We start from the raw sequence: 21,537 nt of genomic DNA, 5'->3' as shown, positions 1-21,537 counted from the left end.
CCGAGCTTTACAGGTCTCTTTGTATCTATATTAAGAAAATGTGTATGATTATGATTTTTTTACATGTACATAATTTTAAAAGCAAACGAAGGAAAAAACAAAGCAGCTTCACTCTCTTATCTTGTCCGAGAGTTCCACTTTATTCAATTCTTCTTTCCATTGAGAATGTACGGTTTTACGTGCAACTATCATCACTTTTTCGGTCAAGCCAGACTGAAACGATTCTGCTAAATATGCACAAATCTACAATATGACAAAAACTTGTGTTGAACCACATGATTCGCTCAAATTGAAATAACAAGGGAAGCATTCTACCTGAAGTGTTTTACCAAGGCTCATGTCATCTGCTAAGATTCCCCTTTCTCTTTCAGATGATGTTTCTGAGAACTCTTTTGATGACAATCATGCAGTACTCTTTTGCAAAATATCTTTTATAATGTTGTTATGGATTTTGGGCTCTGATAGATTTAATTCGTTCATGTTTTATGTAATTTATTGACAATTGTATTAAAATGTGTCAGCATACGCCGACTCCTGAGGGGCATTATGTTCTTATTTTTTTCCAAAGTCTAAAGATGCTTGATACCATTCAGGTTAGTTGCTTAAACTTATGTGTTAAAAAATGTAAACTGAATCTGAAGATTTTATTATTAGTCGGGCACTTGCTTGCAAAATCTGGACGACTATGCATGCCACCTAGGTTCTTACAAAGTTTACCCTTACTGTATTAAACCTTTTACATAATCCATAATCACAGACTTGTTGGATATACTGTACTGTTAAATGAGATTGAATCAGTGTAAAGGAGATCATAGAAATTGTTTAAGTGAAAATATTGTAGTTCGTAATCAGGAGGTTTTTCTGATCATAGAAGGAATTCAATAGAACAAAGCAAGAGGAGTCTTCTTAAGGAGTGAGTTAGTGACAGGCTTGGGTGATTTCTCAAGTTAAGTAGTGAGACAGAAATCACAAGCCTGAGGTTTATGGAGTTGGCCTTCAGAGAAGAGACTGTCTGTTCATTTGGTATTAGACAAGCATATTTTTATTCATAACTAGCAAATTAAGTTGAGACAAGGGTTAATTAAACATTTACCTATCTCTACAGGAAACACTAAAATCCAGTGAGATCGAGTTCCGAAGCATTGATGGTTCAATAAAAATTAATGAAAGGAATAAGATTATTGAGGTAAGTACTAAAAAATAATGAAGTTCGTAGAAATCATTTGTTTAGAATGTAATTTATATCAATTTTTTTTGTTCCTTTCAGGATTTCCAAAGGGATTGGGCCTCGGATATTTCTCTTGAGTTCTCAAGTTGGTGGTTTGGGCCTTACACTTACAAGAGCTGATCGTGTGATAGACTGATAGTGATTGATCCTGCTTGGAACCCGAGGTGATACATCAAGAGTTATTATCCATTTTCAAATTCTCTTGTTCCATTTGTTGCTTGATTAAACTCACTGTGTTCGGGGGTACAAAAGATACTTCCTCTACCTGATTTTGTGGGCTGTGGCCGGATTCTTTTTGGCCTAAGATGTTGAGGTTTATTTTACTGTATGAATTAAAAGCATGGGAGGGAAATTGACAAATTAGATTAGGATCAAGTGACCTATCAAGTCAGGAAATATGCTTTAGAAGTGTAATGCGTTTATATTACATGCTAATAATTGAAAAGTGAAACTGTTTCACTGTGCTTCCTTCTTTTGTCTGAAAAGCTCTGCTCATGTTACAACGGATAAAACAGAAAAATATAATGTCTGATAAAATATTTCAAGGTTGCCTTGCTGAGTGTAAACATTTCTAGGGTTATTCTTCCCTGAAGGTTAAAGGCTTGGTTTAATTGGAACTATACTTGTTTTCATATGCCTCCATTCTATTCTTTAAATCTGCATTATGTATACGTTTGGCCTTATGTATCACTTTTTTTTCTTTTTTTTTTTTGAATTTTCAATCTACTATTTACTATTCCTTTATTAACTTATTAATAATATAATGGTCTAATTTTTGGTTCATGTTATTTTTCTTATATTTGCAGTACTGATAACCAAAGTGTGGATCGAGCATATCGAATTGGACAGAAAAAGGATGTGATTGTATATAAATTAGTGACTTGTGGGACTGTTGAAGAAAAGATCTACAGAAAACAGGTGATGGATTGCTTTTTTCCTTGTATTTATACTGAGCAGGTATATATATAGTTTCCATTTATTAGATTAATAACTTTGAGGCCTGGGGTCCTTGTAGATTTCTGCAACTACAACTTAGATTTTTACAATTTACATCTGATCTCTTAAATGCATTTGTTTGTGTTGGACACATCAAACATTCTTGCCCTTCTGCTTTGCTGTGCTATCTTTGCTGGTTGTTAGCCTGTCTGAGTTTATACTATAGCATGTGTGGTTCCATTCTACTTCATATATACTTGAAGATTATGTGTAAGAACATTGTAGTAACTCATCAAATTATATTGTTAGATTTACAAAGACCGATTGTTTAAAATTGCAACTGAGCTGCAACTGAGCTGAAGGAGCAGATTAGGTACTTTAGTCAAAAGGTAAATGCACAAAGTTGTAATTAGTTTCATAGCTACTGCAAATCCTTACCACTAGACAAATACCGGGTTGTATAATGCTATTGTTTAACTTTTCAGGAACTTAGTGAACTTTTCAGTCTCCCACAACATGGTTTTAATGTTTCACTTACTCAGAAGTGGCTAAATAAGGAGCATGATCGACAGCAGTACACAGTGTACGGAATCTGTACCATCCAACATTTATGGGTTTTTATTGGAAATCGATTTTTCGTAGTTTGGACTCTATTCATTAAGTTATTTTGTGATTCTGTTATTTACTGCAGGGAAACTCGTTACAATCCCATATAGAATTCTTGGAAACTCTAGAGATAGCTGGTGTCAGTCACCACAGACAGCACCACCTCTGCCTGAGGTAGATGCGGAGCAGGAGGAAAACGCTTTAAAAGTGGGCAGGAAGAAAAGCTTGGAACATATTCTTGATTCAGGTTCTGATGAAAAGAGTATAGTTTTCAGCCAGTGGGCTTCATATTTGGATCCCTTGGAGACTGCTATGACGAGAAGAGGAATTGGGTGTGTAAGGTTTGATGGAAAGCTGACGGATTTATATAGGGACAGGGCATTGGCTGAGTTTAGTAAGACCAAGGACAAAATGGTACGCAGAAAGAATGTTATTGTCTTTTCTTTGATTTTTCATTGGCAGTAATTTTATCCAATATAAAATGTTGCATGCATGATTTTTCAGGTACTGTTGATGTCTTTGAAAGCTGGTGGTGACAGTAGATCTAACTGCAGCATCTAACGTCTTTCTAATGGTACTCTTTTTGTATCCATTTATGTGTCGACTGTCAAGACATCAATCTTATTTTGATTTTCATTCTGTTTGTTTCTTCTGGTTTAGGATCCACCATGGAATCCAGTTGTTGAGGAGCAAGCAATAATGAGAATTCTTCGTAATAGACTGAAGCTAGCTTTTATGAGATTTATTGTAAAGGTGAGTATTGCTAGAGATGGGTCGAATTTTTTAAAACTCCTGCTTTTGCTTAGTTTGTTTCTTCTTCCATCCATGACATTAAGCTTGGTAAGCAATATGACGTATCAATGAAGTCCATCAGAAGAAGCAATTTTATTTACCTACACCCTTTCTGATAAATCTAGTATTTTGGCTAGCTATTTCTTATTTACAATGCCATTGGTGCATGGGACAGGACACAGTGGAGGAACGACTGCAGCCAATTCAGGCGAGGAAGCAGCGGATGATCTCCCGAGCTCTCACTGATTATGAAGTTCATTCTGCCAGGATTGAAGAACTCAAGGTGCTTTTTACTTGAATATCATTGTCATTAGTTCCTTGTTTCCATCTTCGGTTATTATAGGTGGTCCTTTTTTTTGTTTTTGATGCTCTGAAACTTATGGCCCCCAATTTTGTAAATCTTAGGCATAACAGTGCTAATGTCAGTTATCATTACGAATCTATCAACTTTTTGGAAAACAGTTGACAGTACATTGTGACAAGAATGTGAAATGTTGAATGATTCAGTAGTGTGACTGATCTGTTTTTCATTGCTAAAGGTTTAATAGGTCAAGTTTGACCTGATTATTGGTTAAACAGATGCTGTGATATATTATATAGCACAACTGTAAGAGTCAATGAATATTTAGTTGATTATTTAGCGACGTGTACTCTCATTAGCTGGTCGAACCAAATCTAGTGATCGAACAGCCTGACTTAAGACTTTCTCGCCATGTTTGGCACCATGTTTATATCCGTTTGTACTGCTGCTCATCAGTCATCACACCAAACTAGTGTTCATAAGAGCTTTACAACATCTGGGGTTGGGGTTTTAGAAATTAAGTATATAAATCCCCTTTCCAAAAAGAATAAAAAAACGAATTGAAGTATATATACCATTGTAAAGAATACATCTTCTCTAAACACCACATAAGTGAATGAATGTAATCAAAATTTCTATTTTTCTACTCTTCACTATGAAAGCTATCTATTTCTTTCAAACACCAACTCTCACCACATTTTCTCATAAGACTAGTCCAGATTCCACGGCTATATGGACACTCAAAGAACATTTGATTGTGAGATTCAATGTCAAACCAACAAGAATGCAGTGAAGATCAATTTGAGGTCTTTAAGCATGAATTCTATCCATGGTAGCCAAGTGACCTCTGACAGCAAGCCATAAAATAAAAGCCATTCTTGGAATATTGTGGTTGAACCAGACCAGATTAGTCCATGCCGCAAGAGGCTTGCAAGGATGAAAACTCCGCCAAGAAGAAGCTGCATAGAAGGCTTGGAATGGGATAAATGTCACCTGAACTTTGAAATTTATTCTTTAGAGATCCTGATAGGCTGATATTCTGCATTACTAGGCCTAGTGTCTTCAGTTCAAGTTTATTGTTGTTGGTTGAACATAGATGAATTATATAGCAGAGTTATAACTACTTTCCCCGAGGCTTTCTTTTCAGTGTTATTTTGTTCGACTAGTAGCTCTTGCTGTTTTTGCTTAGTTTGGTGAGGAACTTGGTTATCATTGTGAAATGAAGTTGTTCAGCTCTTAAATACCATATTCCCTATATTTTACTGATCTGAGTTACTAAACTGGACAGGACACGGTGGAGGAACGCCTGCTACAAGTTCAGGCCAGGAAGCAGCGAATGATTGCTGGAGCTCTCACTGATGAGGAAGTTCGATCTGCTAGAATTGAGGAGCTCAAAATGCTTTTCCACATAAATAGCACTGCTATTATAGCAGTCCTCTGTATGTATATGTAGTAGTTTAAAACTGCCTTGGGGTTATTTTTTGTGCAGTCTAAAACTCCAAGAGTCCCCAATTTTGTTTGTACATGGTTGGGTTTTGGCAGTTTCAATGCCAATCACCTTCACTCTTATTTATTTTAGGTTCCCTACTATTCTCCTAAATATGGTCAAGTTAAATGTAATGATCCCAGATGAGCAAGCCTTGTAATGAGATCATTAATTTAGTATCCAAGTAACAAACAACCTTGTTCCTATTTTGTAAACTGATTAAGAGCGCCAAAACCACTTCTCTATCAAACTGTTATAGCAATAGGTACTGGGTTGAAACTACGGTATGTGCGGTAGGATGATTGATTTATGTTTTCCTGAAATCCTATTTAAATTTTACGCCAAAAATATTTCAAGTATCAATCTCGCATTCTAACATTGAGAAATTGAAACACTGACCAAATAAGAATAGAAAAGCAAAAGTATTAAGGGAGAATGTAGTTGATTAATAAGAAAACTCAACTTGAAACCTCACTTGACGTTGTGCGACACATTTTGTTATGGATTATATCATGTATCTCAGGTCTGGAAGTCAAAAATTTTAGTTTTAACATCAAAACATGCATGCATGTAGTTCTCTGAGGTATTGATCCGAGAAGCTAATAGAGATGCCTATTGTATTTGTCCTCGTCTGAAAACGAGTGCTATTACTTCCTCTCAAGTTCAAATCTAGCCATGAGTCTAATGTTTAACAGAAAACATCATGTATAGAGCAAAAAAGCGAAACAGAAGGAATAATAGCCAACCACAAAAGCAATCAGATATCTTGCTTTGCTCATCCACCTGTACGTACCCGTCGTCTCAGCTGATCGAGGAGAGTTCAGACCAGATGTTTACACCTAAATTAATATTTTACTGGATAGTAATTGTCTAAAGTGAATGTTAATTAAATTCATGGTCCACACCGACGAGTCCGAATAATATTAGGTTTGAAGACGGGTTGCCTCGCATGCAATATCACGCGAGTTCGACGTATGAGAAGATATATGGATGTACACGTCTCTGATTAATGACTCCGCGAGGTGATGGCTGTGCAGGAGACATCGCCAAGAGACAAGAAAGGACCACTTCGCATGAGAGCACAATGAGGAGAGCTCGAATACAAGCAATGCGGCGAGCTCGAGGATACATGCGAGCTGGAAGGACTTCACATTGTAAGGATAAGAAAGGAAGTTATCTAAGTCGACCAGTCAACTATGTTTAATTGCTTGGCGGAGGACTTCTAATCAATCATACATGCGGACAGCTAGCAGTGTTTGCCTAGTTCGCTGTGTTTAATTGCAAGCAATGTTTGAAGGAGCCAGCTATGTTTAATTGCATGAAGGCTGGTACGTGCATGATAGTTGCATGGAGGTGTGACTGCACTATAGTTCTCCTTCCCCTCGAAGCATGCACGCAATGTTTGAATGATTGGAAATTGGAGGGAGCATCTGGCACCGATTTGGAAACATCTCGCCATCGACTTGGCAGCCTCGCCCCGACTTTGTGGATTGGCGCGACCTCGCCAGTGTTTAATGAGGAAAGCATCTCGATCGTATCTTGAAAAGCATCTTGACGCCGGCTCGGGGGCACCTCACTACTGAATGCTTGTTTAATTAAAGGTGGGGGCATCATTGTCTTATTCTTGGTTGAGTAAAACAGAAGGGAAGGATGACTGGTTGGTATTGTACGTGCATGGCAAGAGTTCTTATCCCATGCAATAGTTATCCAATAGTCATGTGAAGCATATCCAGACGTGAAGCATATGATCACTCCTAATTCTAGTTGATTAAGGAGATATACATGCGAGCTGTGCATATCTACTTTGATATGCACGTCCAGAGTTCTAGTATTCAAGGGCACTCATACAGTGCTTAGAAGGAGCATACGTCCAAGAAGTGTTTTAGGCGAACTCTACTGTTTAGAACAAAGCGACGACCACGAAGTGATTAACATCACCTACGCCATATTTATCGTTGAAGACTTCTACAAGTCTTTGCCATGCTTTAGGCCAATACCTGTGGCCCTAAATAGCTCTATATAAGAGAGTTCGAGGATCTGATTGACGACACAACAAAACAATACAAAAAGACTACACACACAATCAATCATACAAAACAACTGCAAATCTTCGAGCATCCTCGAAACCCTAAGTTCTAAGTGCACCTCGCCTTAGATCTCAGAGCCCGTCTGGACTCGCCTCTCTTTCCCAATTGTTGCTCTGCTCGCTTCAAACAGTGAGTATCGATTCACAGGTGACTAGATAGTTTGCTCGTAATTCCTCACCCGCAAGGTGACACCGGAGCTCTACTTCGTCTGATTAGAAGTCAAGAACGCGCACCGTTCTCGTTCCGCGTCCGCGCGGTGGCACGCCCTGCAAACCTTAATTTACTTTTTGGTAGCACAAGTTACCTCTTTACCCCTGCTGAGGATCGTGGCCAAAACACCAGAAGGAGCTGATCAGCTAAATTGGTCTTGCTTCTGGTATCAGATAGCAGAATTGAGACGAAATGGTAGTGAGAGAGAGAGAGGACAGAGGAGAGAGAAGCTACTGTGGAGTCGTCTCCGGCCGGTGAGAAACAAACGAGGAAGAAAATTGATTCAGTCTAATTTTATTTTCCTTTTTCTTTGAGGAGAAAAGTCAGTTTGACACCACATATCCGAATTATTTACGGACGAGTTTCTGGACGTTTCCTACAAGTTTCCGACCATTTCCGATCGGATTTTGGCGTTTCCATGAACATATTCTAAGCCTACACAGCACGGGGTACATGCTGGTATTGCCGGGAACGGCCTGTGACGCAGCGTCGGTCGAAGACTGCCAAATACGGCCGGATACGTATCCGCGATAAGTCAAATACGTGAGGGCAATAGGACTTTTGGCTTCAGCTTTATCTTGGTGCTCCTTTTCAAAAAGTCAATATTTCCCCACATGTGTATTTACAGACACGTTTCCGCGCGTTTCCGACGCGTCTCCGATGCGTTTCCGATGTTTCCAAGATTAGTTTCTTAACCTACAAGGCACAATGTACATGCTGAAATGACCGTAAGTGGCCAGATATGGCCGAAAAATGCTGAAAACGGCCAAAAGCTTGTCTATAAATAACCCAAATACGTGGGGGCAATAATGACTTTTCGTTGGCTGTCTTTTGGGTTCAGCTTAATTTTTTCTTTCTTTGTTGTAAACTTAGTATTACCCCCAAATATCCGGTTTATTTATGGACACGTTTCCCGGTGTTTCCGAGGGTCCCTGTTGCATTTCTGTTGTTTCCGAGAACATTATCTTAATTAGAAGACACTGTGTACACGTACGCTAGTATGGCCGAAAATTGCCGGAGACTACTGGCGAAAGTCAGAAACGGCCTAAATTTATATGCAAATAAACCATACTTGCGGGGGTAATAATGACTTTTGGTTGTCGTTTTGTTCCACTTTATTTGTATTTTCTTAAGAAAAGTCAGTATTGCCCCAGCATATTTGATTTATTTACGTTCACGTTTCCTCGTGTTTTCGAGAGTCTCTGACGTGTTTTCGGTGTTATCAAGAATAGTTTATTATTTTAAAAAGCATTGTGTACGCGTTGATATGGCTTGAATTTCTTGTAGGCGGCCGTAGATGGCCAGAAAACGCCGGAAACCTATCTCTAGATAAACCGGATACATGAGGATAATACTGTCTTTTCATCTGGTGTTAGCACAAAATAAATTCGCCTTATAATGGAGACAGTAAAAAGGTTAACGTAACTCTCATTTCGCGCCAAAAAGCAAAAGGGCGCTAAAACCTTTTTCATTTCCCTCTGATTCTCTGTTCTCTCTTCCCCATAATCTTTCAAAAGTCTTCCTTCTATTCTCCAAAACCCTAATCCCGCCATCTTTTCTCCGCCACCGAACCACGCCTAATTATCAAACCCATGGACACAGACCACGCGGCTGATCGGCACAAGCTCCCATCAGTTACCGGCGAGCCGTCGATTCCGATCATGAAATTCCGACGGCCGTGACGGTCAAACGGACGAACACGAGCTCCGCGGCTCGCATTTTTGCTCCAATCAAGCTAGAGCGCTGCGAGGATTCCGATGAAGTTCCGAAAAGTGGAAGCACTTTGATCAAACAGGTTGTGTGCAATTCGAATCAGGTCAAGGACCAGATCTCTGTGGGTCAGATGAGGCAGAAACGAAGCCGAAGATCACGGTGAAGAAGGAAGTTGATGATGATCAAGAGAATGTCGAGAAAATCCGGTCAGTTCTGGGGTCTGAAGTACCGGAATCTGATATTCGACAAGCACTATTGCAATGTGGTGACAATCCGGATAGGGCAATCAGGTTGATGCTTCAAAATCGGGGAAAGAAATAGTGCGGTGAGGCCGATTCGCCTAAGGCCAAGAGGGTAAAGGTGAAGAAGGAAGTTCCTGATTGTGAAGTGGTCTCAGTGAAGCATGTGAGGCTTCCGAATTTGGAGGATGGGGAGTTTGATATTGAGCCGGATTGGTTTAATGTGGGAAGCACATTTGTTACTGCGGTTTCGACTAGTAAAGGAATGAAACTGTTAGACCATGAGATTGTTCATATCTCTTTTCCTACCTTAAATTCCAGCTACGAAACTCAATGGATTGTTCGTTTCTCGACGAAAAGATCAGGAGAGGTATTGTTGTATTGTTGTATGTTTTCTTGTTATATGAATTTGTTTGCAATAGTGAAGAATATTGAGTTCTAATTTATGGTTGAATTTCACAGATTGGTCGGTTTCCAATGGAATGGGCAAAAAGTGTTGTTCCTCTTGTGGATTCTGGTAAGGTTAAAGTCTTTGGGCGGTTTTTGGGTGCGCCGAAATTTCTATCTATGATGCAAGATATTGTGTTGTCTGTGAGGTATGATTTCAACTTTCAACCCATTTGTGATCATGCACTTCTTGGACAGTTCTGTGAGTTCACCTATGTTTTGGTACTAACTGAGACCCAATTGTGATGTGATTTTTCAGTTTTTATATTCATCCTTCTATTTTCACTGCTGTCGACATGTCTTCATGGAAGCGAGAGGATTCTAATCCTTTTCGCACCTTATTCAAATTGCTGAAACTCCAGCCATGTCAGAAGGTATTATCTAGTTCTCATGTGTTGATCATATATAAACTGGCCGACAAGCTCTACTTATGGTTGGCCTTTGTTGTATTAATATTGTGCTTTTGCTTTTGCTTTGTGTTGCTATACCTGTACTCTCCAATTGAATTTGTTTAAGCTTGAAAAGAAAGGGACACATCTTTTTCTTGTGTTTTAGTCACCAGTTTGACTAGGCTTGATGATACGTTTGTATACTACTTTTAATTTGAAAATGAGTGAGACCTTGTGTGCTTCTCTGTGTGGATATTTGAATCCGCAAACACATAAGCTACTATAACAATGTATCAACTTGACAATGACATAGACTTGCATGAGTTACTAAAACAAAAATGTATTTGATCAAAACAGTGTGATGTGGATGAAGCTGTCAAACAAAAAGAGGGTTGCCAACAGTATACATCAGAAAAAAGAGACGAAGAAGCCATTTCAGAGTCTTCTTTAAATAACATTGCTGGTGCTGCAGATGCTTGCAACTTGAAGGTAGGCACTTCAAGGCTTATACTTATCATTTGAGAATGCAGAGATGCTAATATTGTTTTCACTCTCTCTGTCACACCCCAATTAAATTTCAAAAATTTAGATATAATAAAACTCAAATTTTAAATATCCCATAACCTGCTCAACAATTTCAAAAACTAAAAACAAATACTGGAAATGTAAATGTCGATAAACTCATCAACCGAGTTAAACATTTAATCTTCTGAATTACATCAACTTCTAAAAGTCTAGTAATAAACTACTTCGCTCACAAGAGCTTAAAAACAACTACCATAAAATACAAATAAATGTATTTCGTCAAAACCCAGCTCTTAAGCCACTGTCTCAAACCTTCTGATCATTACCTGCAGGTCTAACCCCTACACCATGAATTGGTGCACCGGGTTGTAAACAACAACCCCGGTAAGTTAAAAAGCTCGTATGAGTAACTCTCAAAATAATAACCCAACAATCCCAACATCACATATAATTAAAACTGGTAATTCCTGCATTAGCAACTTAGTTCAGGAATCGCTTAAAAACAAGAGAATTCAAAAGAAACAATTAAAAAAAAAAACACAATAATTTAAAAATCACTCAAAATCATAAATGAATCCTATAAATAAACATAGTTTAAGAATTCTATTAAAATCACACAATTAAGATTTAAGAATCTCCTGCGGATAAACATAGTTCAAGAGATACTCAAAGCATGAAATTTAAACAACATATAAGAACATCACACAAACATTTCTTTACTCCTACTTATGAGTTCGCCAACACTTAGTCATCCCCCATAAGTAACCAAAAAAATGCGTACTCATGAGTTCGTCAACACTTAATCATCCCCCATGAAGTACCGATTGACAGATTAAAGCTCTATACTGACCGTAACCAATCACCCGGCCAAGGCTTGGTTCCCGGTCCATCACGAAGACTCTTAATCTAATAATCACCACTAAGGCACACACATACACAACTAATGCACACAATCACCACTAAGGCACACATTCCAATACTCTCCCATCATAACACTTATCAAATCACAAAATAAAAATATAATCATAACCGTAACCTATCACCCGATTAAAAGCTACGAACCCGGTTTGACTATTTAAACAACAATTCAAATATAAAAATATCATCAACAACATCACAAGAGCACTTTATAAATTATATCTTTCCACCTAGATATATTTATATAAACAAAGACATAGATATTCCCACTAGAATAATCTATCAACAACCATATTTCAACATCACCATATCACATGATCGAAGTCCTTTTGAAAGATTTATTTTTAACAGAAAACTTGTTTTTACTTACCATGAGCCGTTGACGATCAAACTCATTTATTTTTAAAAACAAAATCATTTTTCCTTCAAGGACAATTTCACAATTAATAAAACAAAATTATAAAGTAAATTCGGTTCCTTAAGAACCCATGTGAGATTTACTCACAATATAAAAATAGCATCATAATCATCAATCAAAACCATTACCATCGTCATCATAATAATTATCATCCTAAGTGTCTGAGGCCACATACCAGAAACAAGCTCTCCATTGGATGTCAGAATTGGAGAAGAGGATTGATATCGAGAAGTCAGCACCAACTCTTCATCCTTGCTGGGAGGCCTACCGTATATATGATGAGTATGTAGTTAAAAATAACGTTTTTTATCCTGTTTCTTTTTAACATGTTGCAACAAATACTACAAGCCCACATGATCAAATCAATTGGACTCAAGTGTCTAACCATTCTATACACCCTACTTGTCAGGAGGGTTTCTTTCATCTATTTGAACATGTTCTCAGGAGAGGCAACCACACACTTACCACCTGCAACAGAATTACCAAGAGGAGGAGTGCGTCTCTTTATCACCCCTCTATTTTTTATTCCCTTTAGTTTGTTGTAGTGCATCGTTAGCTTACCTCATTGTTCTTGATGGGTTGGGAGGGTCATTATCATCCACATTTTTTCCCCTAACCTCACGAGTACCTGTATAGATTTTAGCAGATGCAATGGGACTGGGGAAGACTGTGATGACAATTGCTCTTACTTGCAAGACCGAGGAGAGGAAGCTCCGATGGTATTGGAATAACAAAGAAGAGAAAGATAGATCCAAATACAATGACAACATCAAAGCCAAAGGGAGGCACTCTTGTTGTCTGTCCTAGTATAAGCATGTGGAAGGTGAATCCGTTCTTGTACTTTTCTTTTTGAATTAATACTCGTACTACTTTTCTTTTTTCATCTTTAGACAACAATTTGGTTCTCTTTTTTCTATTCTTTTGTTTTCATTGTGCCAGTGGAAGCTGAAGAACGTTTCAAATCTGTAGGTCATGTACTGATAGGTTGAGTAGTAATTTGATATATGGTGTATGATCCTCTACTTTGCAAGTTCTTATTATCTCTTTTAATAATACCAGGATGCACTTAAAACCCATTCAGAGTCAGAATGTATTTCCCCTTATGTCTATATTGGGATGAGAACCATCAGCCCCATGCTGATTTCAGAAGAAGATGTGGTCTTGACTGACTACGATTGTCTGATTGACGATTATCATTCGGTAAGAAAATAAGAATCATTTACTACCATCTGGTAAGAATTTTAGTTTGGTAAGATTCCCGTAAGAACCACCAAACCACTATTTAGTTTGGTTGAATTCTTATATCTTTGTTGAACTGGACTTCACTTATGTTGCAGTATGGCGAGAACTTTGTTTTACACCAGGTTGACTGGTATAGGGTGGTACTTGATGGAGCTGATACTCTTAAATCTTCAAGGGCAAAAGAAGCTGCTGAGGTTGCTTTCAACTTGTCGTCTCATTGCCGATGGTGGTTGACAGGAACCCCTCTTAAGGTCTTCCTTTTGTTTCTGTACTGATAAATATGCAAGGACAGAGGATAAGTGAAGCATTTATAACTTTTAACAGTATATTTCATCATTTTCTTGGTCACTTGGAGAAATTTAATCACTTTCTTAGTTTTAGGAGAGAGGCTATTCATTCATTGTGAGATTACTGACAACATTCAGCTGTGATCAATTGCTGCAGATTGATTTGGAAGATATCTACAGCCTCTTATGTTTCTTGCATGTTGAGCCATGGAGCAACAAGGCATGGTATGACGAACTTGTTGAAACTTTTATTAGGGAACCAGTACTTATGATATCTCTAATATAGTTTTACCTACATACAGGTGGAATGAAATTAATTCAGACGCCTTATGAACAAGGTGATCCAAGAGGATTGAGATTGATAAAGGACATTTTGAGGCCATTAATGTTGAGAAGAACAAAGGAGGCAAAGGATATTAGAAGTAATGGAGAGGAATAGATCCCACATCAAAAAAGTGACAAATAAAATATAACTTATATGTGGATGGATCTTATCCAATTGTACCGAGGTTTTTTGTGATTAAAACCCAACACCTTAAAGGTGGTTAAATTGGGACAGTATCGGTACAATGTGATCTACGGGCCACGTTTGTCGCTGTTTAACATGGTATCAGAACGGGTCCCTCTCTAATTACTTCTCCAATTCTCATGGGCCCGATTTGGGTTCATTCTCTCGTCCGGTCCGGGATTCTATTCTCTCGCCTGATTTCGGCTTCTTGTCTCATTATCGGAATGTTCCGATTGGATTGTCACCAAGTGTCCCTTGGTTCGTTCCGTCCCGATTCATTCCACGTGCGGACCTTGAGTCAGGTTGCACGTGAGGGGGCGTATTAGAAGTATTGGAGAGGAATAGATTCCACATCAGAAAAGTGACAAATAAAATATAACTTATATGTGGATGGATCTTATCCAATTGTTCCGAGGCTTTTTGTGATTAAAACCCAACACCTTAAAGGTGGTTAAGTTGGGACAGTATCGGTACAATGTGATCCACGGGCCACGCTTGTCGCTGTTTAACAAAGGAGGCAAAGGAGAAAGATGGAAGGTAGCCTACTTGGTTCTTTTGAACACTTTTCCTTTCTCCTGAAACATATATGACATTAGTCTTCTTTTTATTTTTAATGCTTGGTGCATTTGATTTTCAGGCCCATACTCATTCTCCCTCCTGACATTGAAACCATCGAGTGTCATCAGTCTGAAACTGAACAAGAGTTCTATGATGCCCTTTTTAAGAGATCAAAAGTACGTTCTGTTTTTTTGTTTTTTTTTTTTTGTTTGGAGGAACAAAGTACGTTCAGTTTTAACAAAACTGGAATTGATGAATTTCCATTGCAGTTGTGTATGGTAATTTCATTGCTTCCTTAGCAGTGGCTATCTTTCATCCATTTTTCTTTTGTGTAAAATTTACAGGATCAGTTTGACCAGATTGTGGCACAAGGCAAGGCTCTTCACAACTATGCAAATGCCCTCGGGCTACTGCTTTGTTTAAGGCAGTGTTGCAACCACCCATTTTTTGTTTCTAGGTGGTAATGGTGTTTCAACTGTTGCTAAAATAATTGATATTACTGCGGTCTTTCTTTTCAATATATTATTCTGTTTCTAAGAACCGTTGGGTTGAATAATGCAGTCAGCATGTTTCACAACTCTCTGCAGACTTGGACAAGCCTGCTAGTAGATTCCTTGAAATCGATCATGATTCTCCAAGTTCAGATCAGATTCTGCCCACCCAATCACATGAGGGAGAGCTTGTTAAGCGTATCTGTTGGGTTGGAAGCACAGTTTGTCCCGTATGCTTCGATTGCACATATGATCCTGTACTTACACCATGTGGACATAAGATGTGCAGGGAGTGTCTGTTCTTAAGGGCAGAGAGACAAAATCAGCGCTCCTATCTTCGTTTTTGCTGATGCCAAGTATGTTGGGATTTTTTGCACGAAAATGAGCTCAAAACTTGCACATTAGAAAACTGTTTCCAGGTTAAAGTTGACAAAAACTGGAAGGAGTCTTCTAAGGTTTCAAAGCTCTTTGACATCTTGGAACAAATTATTCGGTCAGGTTCTGATGAAAAGTGCATCATTTTCAGTCAGTGGCCTTCATTTTTGGATCTCTTGGAGATCTCTATGCAGAGAAGAAATATTGTGTTTCTGAGGATTGATGGCTATCTGTCAGAGGATAGGAGAAACAGGGATAAGAGAAATACAAATTTGAAGGGCTTCAGCCGTTACCACACCAAAGATAAACAGGTAAGCAGCAATAGTTTCATTTTCTTGTTCTTTGTTTTTGAAGTTTGCAGTAACCTCTTTGCTTATTAATTTTCCTGTATTGCATTTCAGGTCTTGCTAATGTGTTTAAGAACTGATGCTGGTTACGATTTAAGTGCAGCATCTAATATCTTTTTAATGGTACTACTCGTACTATCTTATGTCTGTTATTTTATTTGCATATGTATGCTGAACTATGATCTTTGTGATATTAACCTCTTGTGTGAATCCTTTTTATAGGATCCATGGTGGAATCCAGCTGAGGAGGAGAAAATACTAATGAGAATTACACGCAGTAGACAACATCCAACTGTTCGAAGATTTATTATCAAGGTGAGCATATAGTCTTGTAACTCTTGTAGATTTTGCTTATTAGGGAACTTCGGTTAATCAATGTAAACATGAAATCTGCTTGGTACTCTCATCTTCTTTGGTTCATGTAAGTTTTGTATTATGGGATTGATTATGACATGTAATGACTTGAATCGGACAGGACACAGTAGAGGACCGTATGCAACAGCTTCAGTCTAGAAAGCAGCAAATGAGTCTGGAAGTTGTCCCTGATGAGAAAGACCTGTCGGCCAGATTTGAGGACCTCAAAATGATTTTCAGATGAATTGTCCATCATTCCATCAATATAGTTGGAAACAAGTAGTGAACTAGAATCACTTGGGGGGTTCTTTCTTTGTGCGAGTACGGAACTTGACGTCCCCAGTTTTGTAAAATCTTGTGCTAGACGGTAAATAACTTGATCAACTTAAACTAGTCTATTTATGCATGGAGCCGGTCTATATATATCTAATATACTTGATGTGCTAGTATAAGGAAGATTTTCTGAAGGTCCTAGAGGGGGTGGGGTGGGGTGAATAGGCCCTGACAACTTTTTGCTCTATCCCGCACACAAGGATAGCAAAGATTGTACTATCCTGTATGCTGTGAGACTAAGTTGTGTAAATGAAAAGGCAAGTACTGAAAGTAAAAGATATAACACCAGTACGTTTTTTATACGCAGAAACCCTGCAACCAGGGAGAAAAACTGCGTGCCTCTAACTCTTGAGAGACAAACTATTCCATTATTGTAAAGACACTTTTTACAAGACTCACAACTCAGAGGATGACACAACACCTAGCTATCCTGTCTAGTCTAACTACTAGCACTCAATTGAACTTGCTCGTGTTTTACACATAGCACGAATCTAAGCTTCTATGTAGAATTCAACTAACACTTTTAGCTAATTCTCAAAGACAGCTTCGCTGGGGTTGTTGCATCACCTAGACAAATCTCAAAGTATGCAAATGCACAATGATATGAGTTGAAAAGGTTTTGGTGCTCAGCTCTAAGATTGACAATCACAGGGAAGACTTAGAGATATATGAACAGTTAGCAAATGCTAGACTCAATGGAAGAAAACAAACAAGACTATTTTCAACAACCAAAGAGCAAGAGAGGTCTTACTCTCTATTTATAGGCAAAGTGCACAGCTAGGAGGAAGCAAGCACGTTTGCCACATCAGCAAGGTTCTTTTGGACTCTAGCTGCTTGTCTGAAATACTAGGACAGATAGGACCCTAGGGATCCCTCCACTCATAAGACAAAAGCTGAGAATAGACTTTCCTAGGAAAGACTAAAGCCAAAAGGATAAGACAAATGGTTTTGGGAAAATTAGATCAGATTTAGTCAAGCATAAAGGCTCTACAAAACCACTTTACCTAAGAGGACACTTAGGACAGCTAATAGCTTGGGTGGTGCATCACATGGGCAGCTGCTAACTTGGTTTGTGTATCACAAAACCCAGCTGGTTCCCAAAGGCTCAAGTTATGTGGTCACGGGTTAGTTTGCCACACCACCCTAGACTAACTTGGAGCTCAAGCACGAATAGACTAATGTTTTGCTAAAAGGTATTTGAAATTCAAACACTTAAAAACTGAAGCAAACACATTTGAATATGCACATGGTCAGACCTAGTAAATAGATCAGATACAGCAAGGGCATCAGTCTAATCGGGATGGCAAGCACGGCTGCCATCGTTAGTGAATGTGATGCACATGCATGAACTACCTAATACACATGAGATCTGTCAGGTTCTTCATACTTCACTTGAGCGGTCCTTGCTACCAGGTTACAACATGTAGCATGTATCCTTGTGTTTTGATCATAAAGGGATAGCCAACAATTCTTGTACCAACATTTTCTAGTTCAGAAGTGTATTTGTTAGTTCCTTTCAGTATTCTGATCGCTCTCTCAATTACAATTACAATTTGCACATCCAGCCTCCACATTTCATATTATTGTCTTATAATAACGATGTTAGAGGTATGTTTCAATTTCGTTTCAGTTAGTCTGTAATTTGTTTTGGGAGATTTTGGTTTTCATCCCCCCTTTATTTTTATTTTTTATTAATAAAATAGAGTGATAGGCGATTTATTCGCCTATCTTTGATCATTCAGCAAAAAAAAAATTGAAAATATAAAAGATGTCCTCTTAAAAAAAAAATTTGTTCAAATAAGGACATTTTGGTAATTCTACAGTTAATAGTGGACATGATGTTTGGATTGTAATTGAGGTGTGTTATTTAATTTTTGACATTTTTTATCCATTTTTTAAATTTAATTTTCCCTTTCTATTTTTATCCGTTTTTATTCACACAGTCACGTATCCAATTTATTTTTAGGCAGAACGTCGTCGTTTCCAGTACTTATAATTTGATCTTTACGAGAAAATAAACCTAAAGCAATAGTTTTGGCGCCAAAATCAATCCTATAGATACACAGCCGCGGCCGCCCATTTCCGCCAAAATCTCCGCTCACACTAAAACCATGTCTATGATCAACCCAGAGTTCAGTAAAGAAGAAGAACACTCAGATCAACCCGAAACGCCTCTCGGGTCTAAGCGCAAGACCTCAGAAACCAGCGAGAGTTCCACCAAAAGGGCACGAACCGTTGAATCCAAAACGGGTCACGGGTCACGGGTCTAACAACCTTAAGATCCGAATTGGGTCCGGAACAAACAGTGGGTCGAAGGCTAAGAGGGTGAAGAAGGAGGTCCCTGACTGTGAGTTGGTGAAGCCTCAAGATTTGGAGGATGGGGAGTTTGATATTGAGCCGGGTTGGTACTTGGTGGGAAGCAAAATGGTCACTGCGGTTTCGACTGTTGGATGATGAGATTGTTCATCTCGCTTTCCCTACCGCAAAATGCAACTATAAATCCCGGTGGATTGTTCGCTTCTCGACGAAAAGATCAGGAGAGGTATATCAATGTTATCTTTTTACATATTAATTTTTTTTAGATATAGTTTGATTTTGGATGTCGAAGAGTGATTTGGTGTATGTGACGGTTGGATTTGTAGATTGGGCGGTTCCCAATGGAATGGGCAAAAAGTGTTGTTCCTCTTGTGGATTCTGGTAAGGTTAAAGTTCTTGGGCGGTTTATGGGTGCGCCCAAGTGCCTATCTATGACGCAAGATATTGTGTTGTCTGTGAGGTATAGTTCCTATACATCGCTTTGAGTTGGATAAAAGAACTGGTTTTGGGTTTTTAGTTGAGTAAATGTGCTATTTTGTTTTTGCAGTTTTTTTATCCACCGTTCAGTTTTCACGGATGGGGATAAGAAGAGGCTACATGCTTCATCTTTCAATAAGTATGCAGTTCCTCCTATCCTCGGTGTCTTGAATTTGCTAAAAATCGAACCGTTTGAGAAGGTACCTCCTTGATCCTCATTTGTACATGCAATACTGCTTTTGAATTGTTTGTGTTTTATTCACATTATGTTGTTGCTTTCTCCAGGCTGAATTCACTGCTGAAGAACTTGATTGCGCTTTGAATCCTCAAGTATGTATTGATAAAATCTTTGTACATCTGTATTGAATCTTCAAGTATGTATCAAATGTAAAAGCTAAAACAGCCAAGGAAGTGTTATACAAATGAACAGTTATTTTCTGCTTTGACTATAGTATCAAAGTAGACGTGGTATCCTGCTTCGTATAAGCAAATCCAAGAATTGATTCAAATGCCACTGGTTCGGTGATACTGCTTTCAGTGACATTGTTTAATCCAAATGATAAATTGTTTTTAGAAATGCAGTTAAATATTTAACTTTCTAGCATGACTGAATTAGACCTTGTTTGTCTCCCTATGTATTATCGTGACTGGCATAAATACTTCTGCAGACACAATGATTACCATAGTTATATCTACTTCATGATATAGATATTCGTGGGTTACTAAATAGATATCTTTGCATTCTAAACAGCATATCCCCGATGCTACATCAGTTTTGCCATTAGTAAAAAGAGGAAGGGGTTGCCAACAGTATAGTAAGAAATTGTGAATGTAATATATTTCTGTATCTATATCTTCAAATGATACAACAATTTTTATATACAAGGAGAATGTAGAGCTATTCTAGGAAAGCTATAAAAGTGTAATCAACTATCAACTAATTACACATAGTCACGATTCATGAGTTACTCCAATATGATTGTCAGAATAACTCCATGATCCATCAATTACTCTAGATTAACCGCTGGAATCATTCCATTGATACAAGAGATCATGTGCCTGATTTCTTCCTTTAATACTCCCCCTCAAGTTGGAGTGTGGATATCAATGACACTCAACTTGCTAAGATGTGTGTGGAAGGCAGGTGCACGTAACGGCTTAGTAAACATATCAGCTATTTGATTCCCAGTAGGTACATAAGCCGTTTTGAGTTCTCCTTTTTGAATTCTTTCCCGAACAGTATGACAATCCAACTCAATATGCTTTGTTCTCTCATGATAAACCGGATTCCCTGCCATGTGTAAAGCAGCTTGATTATCGCAGAATAATATTGCTGGTTGAGGATGAATCACATGCAAGTCAGTCAACAAGTATCTAAGCCAAGAAAGCTTACAAGCAGATGCAGCCATCGAACGGTATTCAGTTTCAGCTGAAGATCCAGAAACAGTGACATGTTTCTTACTTTTCCATGAGATGAGTGATTGTCCAAGAAATATGCAAAAACCTGTCACAGAGCGACGTGTGAGTGGACATCTAGCCCAATCTGCATCGCAGTACCCAATTAAACGAAGTGAATTCTGTGATGAAAAGAATAACCGTTGGCCAGGAACAGATTTTAGATAATGGAGAAGAGGAAGGGCTGCCTTATGATGATGTAACTTTGGTTCTTGCATGAATTGACTGAGTGTTTTGACTGCAAATGTGATATCTGGCCTGGTGATTGTCAAATAAATTAGTTTCCCAATCAAACGTCGAAATCTGGTTGGATCTTTGAGAGCATCACTTCCCTTTGTCGTTAATACCAAGTCAGACTCCATAGGTACTGTTGCAGGCTTCACTCTGATGTAGGACGGATGGCCGAAGAAATCGAGGAACAAATTGATCGTTGCAGGTCTAAACCCAGTTTGCTGCAGATTTGGCGTTCGGTGTCCAAATGACTATTAATATACCTTTC

At 38.4% G+C, this 21,537-nt stretch overlaps 1 non-coding gene and 1 pseudogene across 1 annotated transcript; both read left to right on the top strand.

Moving 5' to 3' along the window:
- Positions 1–1,344: 1,344 nt before the first annotated feature.
- Positions 1,345–4,089, top strand: LOC101313106. The gene is made up of 8 exons (XR_184444.1): positions 1,345–1,392; positions 2,035–2,146; positions 2,474–2,553; positions 2,650–2,747; positions 2,856–3,184; positions 3,275–3,344; positions 3,431–3,523; positions 3,738–4,089. It is a non-coding gene; the product is annotated as an uncharacterized LOC101313106 (transcript).
- Positions 4,090–4,595: 506 nt separating this feature from the next.
- On the top strand, positions 4,596–16,719 carry LOC101313304 (annotated as a pseudogene).
- Positions 16,720–21,537: the final 4,818 nt, after the last annotated feature.

This window comes from Fragaria vesca, linkage group LG4 (assembly GCF_000184155.1).
Source record: "Fragaria vesca subsp. vesca linkage group LG4, FraVesHawaii_1.0, whole genome shotgun sequence".
NCBI lineage: Eukaryota > Viridiplantae > Streptophyta > Magnoliopsida > Rosales > Rosaceae > Fragaria > Fragaria vesca.
This window is presented reverse-complemented; position numbering and strand designations above follow the sequence as displayed.